The 10558-nt window shown below is 35.7% G+C and overlaps 1 long non-coding RNA gene across 1 annotated transcript in view; it reads right to left on the bottom strand.

The window, feature by feature from the left end:
* The window catches only part of LOC110295510, a 60278-nt gene that overhangs the window by 21366 nt on the left and 28354 nt on the right, over positions 1-10558 (bottom strand). The window contains exon 4 of the long non-coding RNA XR_002378083.1: positions 2901-2958. This is a non-coding gene — a long non-coding RNA (uncharacterized LOC110295510). The remainder of the gene's footprint in view (positions 1-2900; positions 2959-10558) is intronic.

Genomic DNA, 10558 nt, shown 5'->3' on the forward strand with positions numbered 1-10558 from the left:
TGATCTGTGAATTTTCAGTGTTTGAAACATCAAGGCAAAACTAATTAACTTGTAAATATTAACACCTACGTAGTTGTTTCAAGAAAAGAAACTAGGTTATTGTTCTCAAAAATTTAAAATGGTAATGTATTTCATCTTCAAAATAACAAAAGAAAACATTTAGAATTCTGTTTGTGGGATTGTCACTGCCCTTCAAGTTCCATAACATGATAACTCCTGTACTATTTGATTCTAACAGTAACATTGAGAATAGAATAGTATTTATACAAATATGCATCAAAAGAGACATGTAAGCAGGTAAATTACAGCATAACTCACATTAATCAAAACTTTAAACAGCACCAATGTACTTCTATGGGTCAATGAATAAACATAGTTTTGCATACTAATAAAAATCATCGTTAAAATTATCCATAGATTCTCAAGACAAATGTAGGTTATCAATATAGTCTGCGGAACATGGATAAAATTGTAAATGTAACATGAATCTTAGAAAAATTAGCAGACACAAAATTATAGATTACATGATAAAACTAATAGATAACTAAGGAAAAGATAAAATGAAACCACAAAAGCTGCATACTTAAAAGTTAATATATGGGACATATTGAATAATCAATCCAGATAGGGTTTGTGAGTAGACAGATTAAAAAATATTACTATGGAATATATTTGGAATTTTTAAATTCTCTCTTTTTGTAATATTTTTTGAACATGATTTTAAATGAAATAGAATTACATCACTTTCTCCATCACTCCCCCGCTCCTGCCCAAGTACCATCATCACTCTAACCCATCCCATGCCTTCCCACTTTCAAGATAATAGTCTCCTTTTTAATAAATGTATTTATTCATTTTACAACCTAATATCAACCCTTCCTTTCCCCTATTACCCCCTCATACAAGTTCTCCCTACATTCCCCTTAGAAGGAGAAGCTCCCTTCTGCGTGTCACCCCCTTCTCTCTCTCTTTCTGTCTCTCTTACACACACACACACACACACACACACACACACACACACACACACACACACAAACACACACACACACCAAGTTGCTGTTGTACTAGGCACACCCTCTTCCACTGAGACCAGACAAAGCTGTTCGTGTAAGGGTTTGGGATCCACAGGCAGGCAGGTAGGCAACAGGCTCAGGGATAACCCCTGCTCCAGTTGTTTGGGGGACTCCTAGGAAGTTCATCTGATAATAGTCTCTTTATCTGTCATTTTATTACTGTTACACACCCATATGTTTCTATATGCACAAATACATAAATACAACTGGGAAAGTCTATTTTTGGTGTTAGTGAGTTGTCTCTAGATTCACTCTCATAGATCCCAGAAAGCTTCTACTACAGTAGGTTTCCATACTGACTCCTAAATGCCAATTAATGTCCGATGCCTTTCACTGTACTCTCTCCCAGCTTCCCTTTCCCATACCTAATCCCTCCTCTCTGGTCCTCAACTGCACCTGGTCCACCAGCAAAATCTACTTCCCCTTCCAAAGGAAGTCCATATGCTTTCTCAGGAGACCATCTCTTTACCTAACCTCGCTGGGTCTGTGGATTGTAGCTTGATTATCATTTACTTAACAGCTAATATCCACTTGTAAGTGAATATTCTAAGAAAGAAAGTTTACTATAGATGTCCTGGTATTCTCAGTTTTGTAATATTTTTATACCCTCTTCCTCAATGTTCCCTGGACCATAAATGCAGAAGCTGTGATATAGATGAATCCATATAATCCATTGATCTCTGCAATGTTTCCAGTTGTGGATTTCTGTTACAGTCTTCATTTGTTCTAAACACCTTGGACCTCTGTAGCTGAGGAAACTAGAATACTTAGAACATAAGACTTAGATGATTTGAACTGTTTCTGACCTGGAATCTTCCTTTCTATTCTTTCCTATGATCTAGCATTTATGATACAGAAAATAGTATGTAAGCTGTCAAGGGAGGGAAACAATTGAACAACTACAGCATCTATGAAATATAAAAATGACTGGCATGTCAAGATATTGGTATATGTGCAATAGTGGAGATTATATGTCAGTGGTAGTCGGCAATTGTCTAACTGGAGTTAAGGCTCACTCTAAATCATGCTAAAGTGAAGAAGTTAACAACATCTTGTTCTGAGTCCATTTGATGTATTCCTAGACAATTCTTAGCCCTCTACCACATAATAGGCTTCTCTCCTTTGGAAGCATATTTGAGACTTTCTTGGCCTTGATCATGGTACAGATGTATTAATCAAACCAATTAATTTAAACTAAAATCCTGTAAAAGGTATAAGTCAAAAATAAATGTCATGTTACAGCTAAAATTGTTACTATGTTCTTTCAGAGCCAACAATTTCAAGGTTATTTTGCCCCTCATATAACTTAGATGTGAGTCATGATTTTTTTGTGATTTTTGCCTTTACAAACACAGTAGTCCTGAGCTGCAGCAGCAGGGGACCAAATCATCTGCCTACTCTTGCTCACTGGCAAATAAAGGACTCAAGCTTTTTATTGGCATAATCACCATGGTTGTCTGCATCTTTCTTCTTTGGATTAGTACATTGCCAGGTGCTGAATTTCTAGTTATCTTTCCAAGGATAGTGAGGTCATGAACTGTAGAGCTCAGGAACAGCTACTACTGCTGCCGTGCTAGACCAACATAAACACTTAGTACACTCTTCATATGGTTCTTGTACCTATAGATATATACATAAAACTCTATCTTTTACCCAAAACATTTGTGATTGATACGCTGTCATTCCTTACTAAGGAACATCTTATGTATAGCATTTCTTTCTGCATATGAAGTCTTTTAAGAATTATTTTCCCATCCTCTATTCCAATGTAGTTTATTAACAGTTTCACGATTATCAAATGTTATTAGAAAACTGAGAATATCTCACCTAGGGTGCCAAAGATTCTTCCAGAGAAGATGAGGTCTCTTTCCAGTGATTTGTCTCACTAAATTTAAGAACAGAAAGAGGAGAAAGCTAGAACATTAAGAGGAAAAACAACAGGGCATGAAATCAGGAAATTTCTACAACTGACTGGAATAAGATCAAGAGATGTAGAAAAGACAGAGCCAAGTGCCTGTCATTTGAGTTAATCAGGCAGGTTCAGCAAGATAGGTCATCTTGTGGCAGACAAGAGGCAGCATGACAAGAAGGAAGATGGCCTTTAGAGAAAGATGGAGGAAGTCCAAAGGGCTAGGCAAAACATGCTTAGAAAAGAGACCAGAAGTAGAAAAGTTATATCTTCCTAAGTAATAAAGGGAATTTGGCTGACCACAGAAGCACAAGGTAGATGCTCCAAAAACAGCCGTGATGGGCAGGCTTTTGGGGAAAGAATATACTAGCTTATTAAAATAATAATTATACCTCTACCTCTTTAGCATGGATTAAAGTGAATCTACTTTCTAGGAGGTGGTCCCTTAGCCAGAAGACTGAACTACCCATTAAGAGTATTAATTCTCCACCTAGAGCTAGGTTTCTGACTGTTAGCTATTAAAATATATTTTCTTTTAATGTACCTTCAATACTACTGTAACAATAGAATGTGGTGCATAGAAAGTATTTGGGGGACTGAAAGGAATAATAAAAATGGCTATTTTCATAAATTGTAAGTTAGTCAATGTCACAGTGTAGCAACTTATAGAAAAATTGGAAACTGTCTTTTGATGTTCTGGTAGCCTTTGTAATATCACATCTAAGAACCCATGAAGGAATGCATTTTTCTGAAACAGGTTGACTTGAAAGAGAAAGGTTAGAGGTCGCCTACTCTCTTCTTAGTGACTGCCATCAAAAAGAGAAGTGACATATTTGAGCTTCCCATTCTAATTCCCAATCCATCTCATGGGCATCAAAAAGATGGTTAATAAATGGGACTTTGTAAACCTAAAAAGATTCTGTAAGACAAAGAATACCATCATTCAGACAAAGCACCAGCTTACACAGTGGGAAAAGATTTTTACAAGCTACACCACTGATAGGAGACTAATATCCAATATATATATATAATCAGGAAAACAACCTAATTTAAATTTAAACTACATATCTGAACAAAAAATAATTTAATAGAGAGAATTCAAATGGCTAAAAAGCACTAAAATATATGGTCAACATCCTAAGGCAGCGGCAGGGATGAAAATGCATAATACTTTGAGATTTTTTTTTTCATCATGTACCTGTCAGAACAGCCAAGATCAATTGAACACATAACAACTCGTGCTGGTGAAGATGTAGAGTATAGGGAGCACTCATGCATTGTAGGAACAAGATTGTACAGCTACTAAGGAAATCAGTCAATCTGGTAGTTCCTCAAATAGATGATAATTCACCTACTTTAATATCCAGATATACCAAAGGACACTTTATCCTGCTACAGAGACACTTGCTTGACCACGTTTATTGCTACTCTGCTCATAATATCAAGGAATTGGAAACAACCTTGATGTCTGTCAGTGACAAATGAGTGAAGAAAACATGGTATATTTTAAATGAAATAATACTCATCCATTTAAGATAAAGTGAAATTATGAAATTCATAGATAAATAGAACTACAAAAATAATCACCTTGAGTGAGTTAATGCAGACCCAGAAAAACAGATGTGTTGTCTATTTATTTGTACGTGGATGTCAGCTCTTATGTCATTGATAAATGAGCTACAATCTATATAACCACTGAGGTTAGGTAGGGAGTAAGGGACAAGGGATGAGGGATGTCTCTCCCTAGGAAAGGAAAATAGAATAGATTGCTATAGATGGATGGATGAGGGTTGGCTGGAATGGGAGGATCAAACATGGATAGGAAGGGAAGAGGCAAATAAGGAAGGGAATGTGTTGAAATGAATGTGTGCATTTGAAGGACATGCATCGGCATCCACTGACAGTGCTGCTCACTATTACTTTTTGAATAAGTTTGGATCTCAAACTGAACACAGAGCTTACCGATTCAGCTAGCTTATCTAGAAAGCTTGCCCTGTGTGTTCCTTGTCTCCTTGGGTGACCATTCCCACCTAACTCTGGGGATTCAGACCCTAGTCCTCATGCTTATGGTGTAAGTGCTTGACAGAGTGAGCAGCTCCCAGCTCTTCAAATGGATTGCAGCAATTAAATGATTATTTTGTAACCAGGATATTCTAAGAAAGTAAGATCCTCCAAAAAGGACAAATGGCTGTGAAGTTACATGCTGTGACATAAGGAAGACTGTATCTTTGGCACTGATACCACAGTCCTGCCAAACGTTCCACTGCATGAGGAGTTCATGAATTAAACCTAAGCAAAATTTGACTGGTCAAATGGTCGTGTAAATTATCTGAATGGTTTGGGAGTCTTTTAGATAAAACATTTCTATATTGTCCTGTTTCATAAAAGGGGAATAATGTTTTTCTTTTCAGATGGACACTTTTTTTTTTCAGTTTTCAAATCCAAAAATCTATGTCTTTTTAAAAAGATGTACCTTTTTTCCCCCTTTTGTCCAGTATACAGGTTATTTCTCTACTTCATACCTGTTTATTTAAAATTCCACTGATGATGTGGCATGTAATGGTGGGATCTTTATATGGCCTCCTGTTTCCACAGACAACTTCAGCGGTCTTCTGTAGTTCTGTGGATGTCCAGGATGCTACGGCTATGATGGCAGTCAGTTTCTTTTTCCACACAGAGAATGTGACACAATTAAACTAGTTGGACTGTGTTATCTGAATGGACTGACTTTTCTCCACTCTCCACTTTAATCAGATGTGCTTTCCTTCTTAACATCTTTGGTTAATAACTTTATACTATTTAAAAATCCAGACTAAACACAACTATCAGCATACGCATTATGTGTATCTCAATTAGGTAATTCATGTGGGATTACTTCTAATGATAGAGAATAAATAAAAACACCCTTTCAGCTATTCATTTTGAAAAAGATTATGAAGTTACATCTAGTTGTACACTGAGAGACCAAGACAGTAAAACAAATGATTGATACAACCATTATATAAATCATATAGCTGGGTATATGAGCACATATAGATGCACACTCATTTTTGTTTGTGGAGAGAATAAAATGTTGGTGTTTGTTTTCAATTTTTGGGTCCTTCCTATATTAGTACTGGGTATGATAGTTGGGACTTCATGCAGGCTTGGCCAGTACTCTAATGTTGAAATAATTGAGTAAGTTCTCAGCATTTAAGGATGGAAAATGTTTCAGAAATAATCTGAATTTTTAATTTGGCAAAAAATCCCACTTCAATAGTCCATAAGAGCAGTACTCTTGTTCCTGAATTTAAGCATCATAGAATCCCTGCTTCCTAATCCTGCAGCATCCAGGCAGATGTGTTCGGTTTCCTCCTAGCTTGTGCAGAGGTTTCCCTTCTACAAGGACCATGAAATTTCCAGTTTAAGAGGAGATATTTTTTTTTTTCTCATTTGAAAAGTTCCTATAAAAGTTCCACTTTTTATCAGAATTGAGAATACAATCTTATTTCTTTTGACATCATCTGTATGGATGCAGCAGCAGGAAACCAAACAACAAGGCACACCTCCTGCCTTTGGCTTTCTGAATTAATTTAGTCAAAAGCTTTTATATCTGAAGAAAACTCATCAGAACTGATAGTTGTCCTAACCTGAGAGCTGTTTGGAAAAATGAGCTGTTCTGTCCAATCACTAGATCTGAGAACTCTGGCTGGATGCAGCCCACATTTTCTGGGAACTCTGGTGATTTCACTTAGATTAGTTGCTGCCCATTGCTAACACTGATGGTTTACACTCAAAGCATGTCACACATAGCGGAGGTCATTATCTCAATTTTGTGTTGGGTGACATTATTGCTACCTGTTACATTTTCAATGGCTTGTGAAATGCATTGTCTGGGCTCATGTTCAGATGGACTATTGGTAGTAAAATCATCTCTAGGCAGTCTGTTCAGAGAGGGAAGGACAAAACGGAGAGGGGAGAGAAGAGGGAAGAGAACAATATAGTAAAAAAAAAAAAAATAAATGTGTGTGCTTATAGAATACACATTGAATTCACAATTATTATCTTGGCATGGTCCTAGAATTCCTGAGGTTGTTTTTTAATAGGACCCTGAAGTTGGTTCAGAATGGACGTGGAAAATGTCCATCATTCATTATTCTGGCAATGGCCTGTTTATCTGGTTGTTTCTTTATACTGGCTATTTTTGTGTCAACTTGACACAGCTGGAGTTATCACAGAGAAAGGAGCTTCAGTTGAGGAAATGCNTCCATGAGATCCAACTGTAAGGCATTTTCTCAATTAGTGATCAAGGGGGAAAGGCCCCTTGTGGGTGGGACCATCCCTGGGCTGGTAGTCTTGGGTTCTATAAGAGAGTAGTCTGAGCAAGCCAGGGGAGGCAAGCCAGTAAAGAACATCCCTCCATGGCCTCTGCATCAGCTCCTGCTTTCTGACCTGCTTGAGTTCCAGTCCTGACTTCCTTTGGTGATGAACAGCAGTATGGAAGTGTAAGCCAAATAAACCCTTTCCTCCCCAATTTACTTCTTGGTCATGATGTTTGTGCAGGAATAGAAACCCTGACTAAAACATTCTTTTACTCCTAATAGATGATAATCTATAATTCTGAACACCAGACTCTATGGTAAGAGCAATCAATTATGTTTTTTCTTTCCATATTTGAAAAGTTCATATAGACACTTAGAGCATTCATTTGAGATTCAAGCTTGATTTTTAAGTATTTTGGAATTAGCACCAAAATTTCTTTTCTTCAGAAGAAAAAATTGTGAAAATTCCAGGCAATATCATAAATCAGACAACAATGCATTATTACATGGTATAGCCTTTATTAATAAGGATTAGGTTTTTAAAATTACATTTTGATTCTCTTTCTCTCTCTCTTTCTGTGTTTCTGTCTCTGCCGTTTTGTCTCTGTATGACCACATGTGTGTGCATGTGTGTGTCTGTGTGTGTGTGTGTTTGTATGTGTGTGTGTGTGTGTGTGTGTGTACATTCACATATGTGCCAAGAGGTCCTTAGAGATATGGGAGGAGGAATTTATTCTGTCCTTCTACTATGCAGATCCCAGGGATTGATCTAAACTCATCAAACTTGGAGGCAATAGTCTTTTTTTGTTTGTTTGCTTTTTGTTTTTTTGATTTGTTTGTTTGTTTTGGTTTGTTTTTTTTTGGTGTAACCACTCTATTTTTTTATTAGATATTTTCTTCATTTACATTTCAAATGCTATCTGAAAAGCCTCCTATACCATCCCCCAGCCCTGCTCCCCAACCCACACCCTCCTGCTTCCTGGCCCTGGCATTCCCCTGTACTGGGGCATATGCTCTTCACTAGACCAAGGGCCTCTCTTCCCATTGATGCCCGACTAGGCCATCCTCTGCTACATATGCAACTAGAGACACAAGCTCTGGGGGGTACTGGTTAGTTCAATAGTCCTAACCGGCTGGATCGTCTTGTCTGCTCCTGAATTGCTTCGAGTTTGTGGTTTTTAAATGTTGCACTTTTACAAATCCTAATTTACGTTAGTTTGAATAATAATAATAATAATAATAATGTGTTATAATGGCACTTTTGTTGTTATTTCAAAAATTCTAATAACAATATACCTCTATCATAAGGTATTTCAGTATTCTATATTAAAAGACTGAAGCAAACACATTATTTTATAAAAGCATATATATAGTTTACATATGCAATATATTTTATATATTAATAATTTTATATATAGTTTATATAATACATGGTATATAATATACAGTACATACAGTATATTTTATATTAAGAAAAGTAAAATATTTTAGATGATTGCAGAAAGAAAATTAAAAGTTACATAACTAAAACCTCCAATAAGTATTTTCATTTATTATCTTAAAGGTATACACTCATTCATATAGCTCATATTTTCATATTTCTAATGTGTTAGCTGCTATAGCACTAAACATAAGCCAGATCTTAAATTGTTTCAGCTGAAAGTGTAATGCCAGATGACAGATTAATGGAAAGCTAGTATGTATTAAATTGTTGGGACATAGTATGAAGACAATAGAGCAATATGCATTAAAAGTTCATTTTAAACAACAACCTGTACCAAAAATTCTTATGTTCCTTTAAAGAGTATTTTATGGGGCTAGAGACACAGCATGGAAATTTAGGAGAGCATGCATTTCTTCCAGAAGATTCAAATTGGACATCTAGTTCCCATATTGGGTGCCTCATAACTGGCTGTAAATACAGCTTCAGGTGATCTACCACCCTTTCTAGCCTCCTCCAGCACCTGCACATGGGTGGCATAAGCTCACACAGACAGACACACATACATAGAAACAACAACACTGTGCCTACTGCCATTCTATTCTCACCCTGCCAAAAATTTCATTCAGCTCATTATAGGAAAATGTATTTTTTTCCTCAGTAAAAAATGAGATTTTTAAAGCTTTTTAAAGATAATTTCTCATTTGGTTTTAAATAAATTCTGAGTTTTTGGATATTTCTTCCAGTGACTTTATTTTCCTTAAGTACATCAAACATCATATAACTTAAAATTTTTCCCATCTTTCTATATACTATGATTCGTAAGATACTAGATCAAAATTGTATTCCTATGAGTGACTTGCAGCTCCCATATTCTCTACAATAATTCTGTTGTCATTATTCACTAGGAAAATGAAAATTTGCAGAATTCCATGAGTTCTCTCTCTGCCTTTCTTTTCTCTCTCTCTATTTTTAGACATTCAAAGTATAATGCTGTTTATGAGAATATCTGTAACATAAAATGCAGTATTGAATGGTTGGAACAATCCTAGTAATAGAACTTGAGAACATTTATTTCTATTGAAGTACAGGGTCACTTTTACGATGCAATTTGAGGATGGCAAAGCATTTGGACAGGCCTGACCACTGTAAAGACTTTGCGTTTGAACTATAAAAGATGAAAAATAGCTAGAAAAGGTTTAATCTGAAAACGTGAAGAGACTATTCTTTCATTTGCAATGGACATTAACAATTTTTCTTCCTATATACCTATCTTACACATTTTATTTTGCAAACTTTGTAAACAATTGTAAGAGCTGTCCTTCTGTTTCTTAGATTAGATAGCTATTTTGTTGAACCTAGAGTGTTTGTGGTTTGTCTCTCTAAATGAATGTTTTGGGGTAAATGCTATATGTGACATACATCACAAGATCATTAGAAAATTTTGAATTGGAAACCTTTCTGATTAAACACAGATCATTTAAATAAGAAAATCATTCAGTAAATTTATTTATTTATTTGTTCATTCATTTACTACTCAGGTAATTGCAAACTTTATTTAATTTTATCTGTATAGTGTTACTTATCATAGAAAATAATCTAAGAAAACTGAAACATTAAAATGTTTTATAGCAAGAAATCAAACAGCATTTTTGTTTATCTAATGATAATTTTGAGCCTTCATTTTTAAACCAATGCTAAAAACTTCTTTCAATTCACTCTGATATTCTTTTTTTAAATTTTAATATTTTTATTACATATTTTCCTCAATTACATTTCCAATGCTATCCCAAAAGTCCCCCATAGCGCCCCCCACTTCCCTACCCACCCATTC

This window comes from Mus caroli, chromosome 5, assembly GCF_900094665.2.
Source record: "Mus caroli chromosome 5, CAROLI_EIJ_v1.1, whole genome shotgun sequence".
Lineage (NCBI taxonomy): Eukaryota > Metazoa > Chordata > Mammalia > Rodentia > Muridae > Mus > Mus caroli.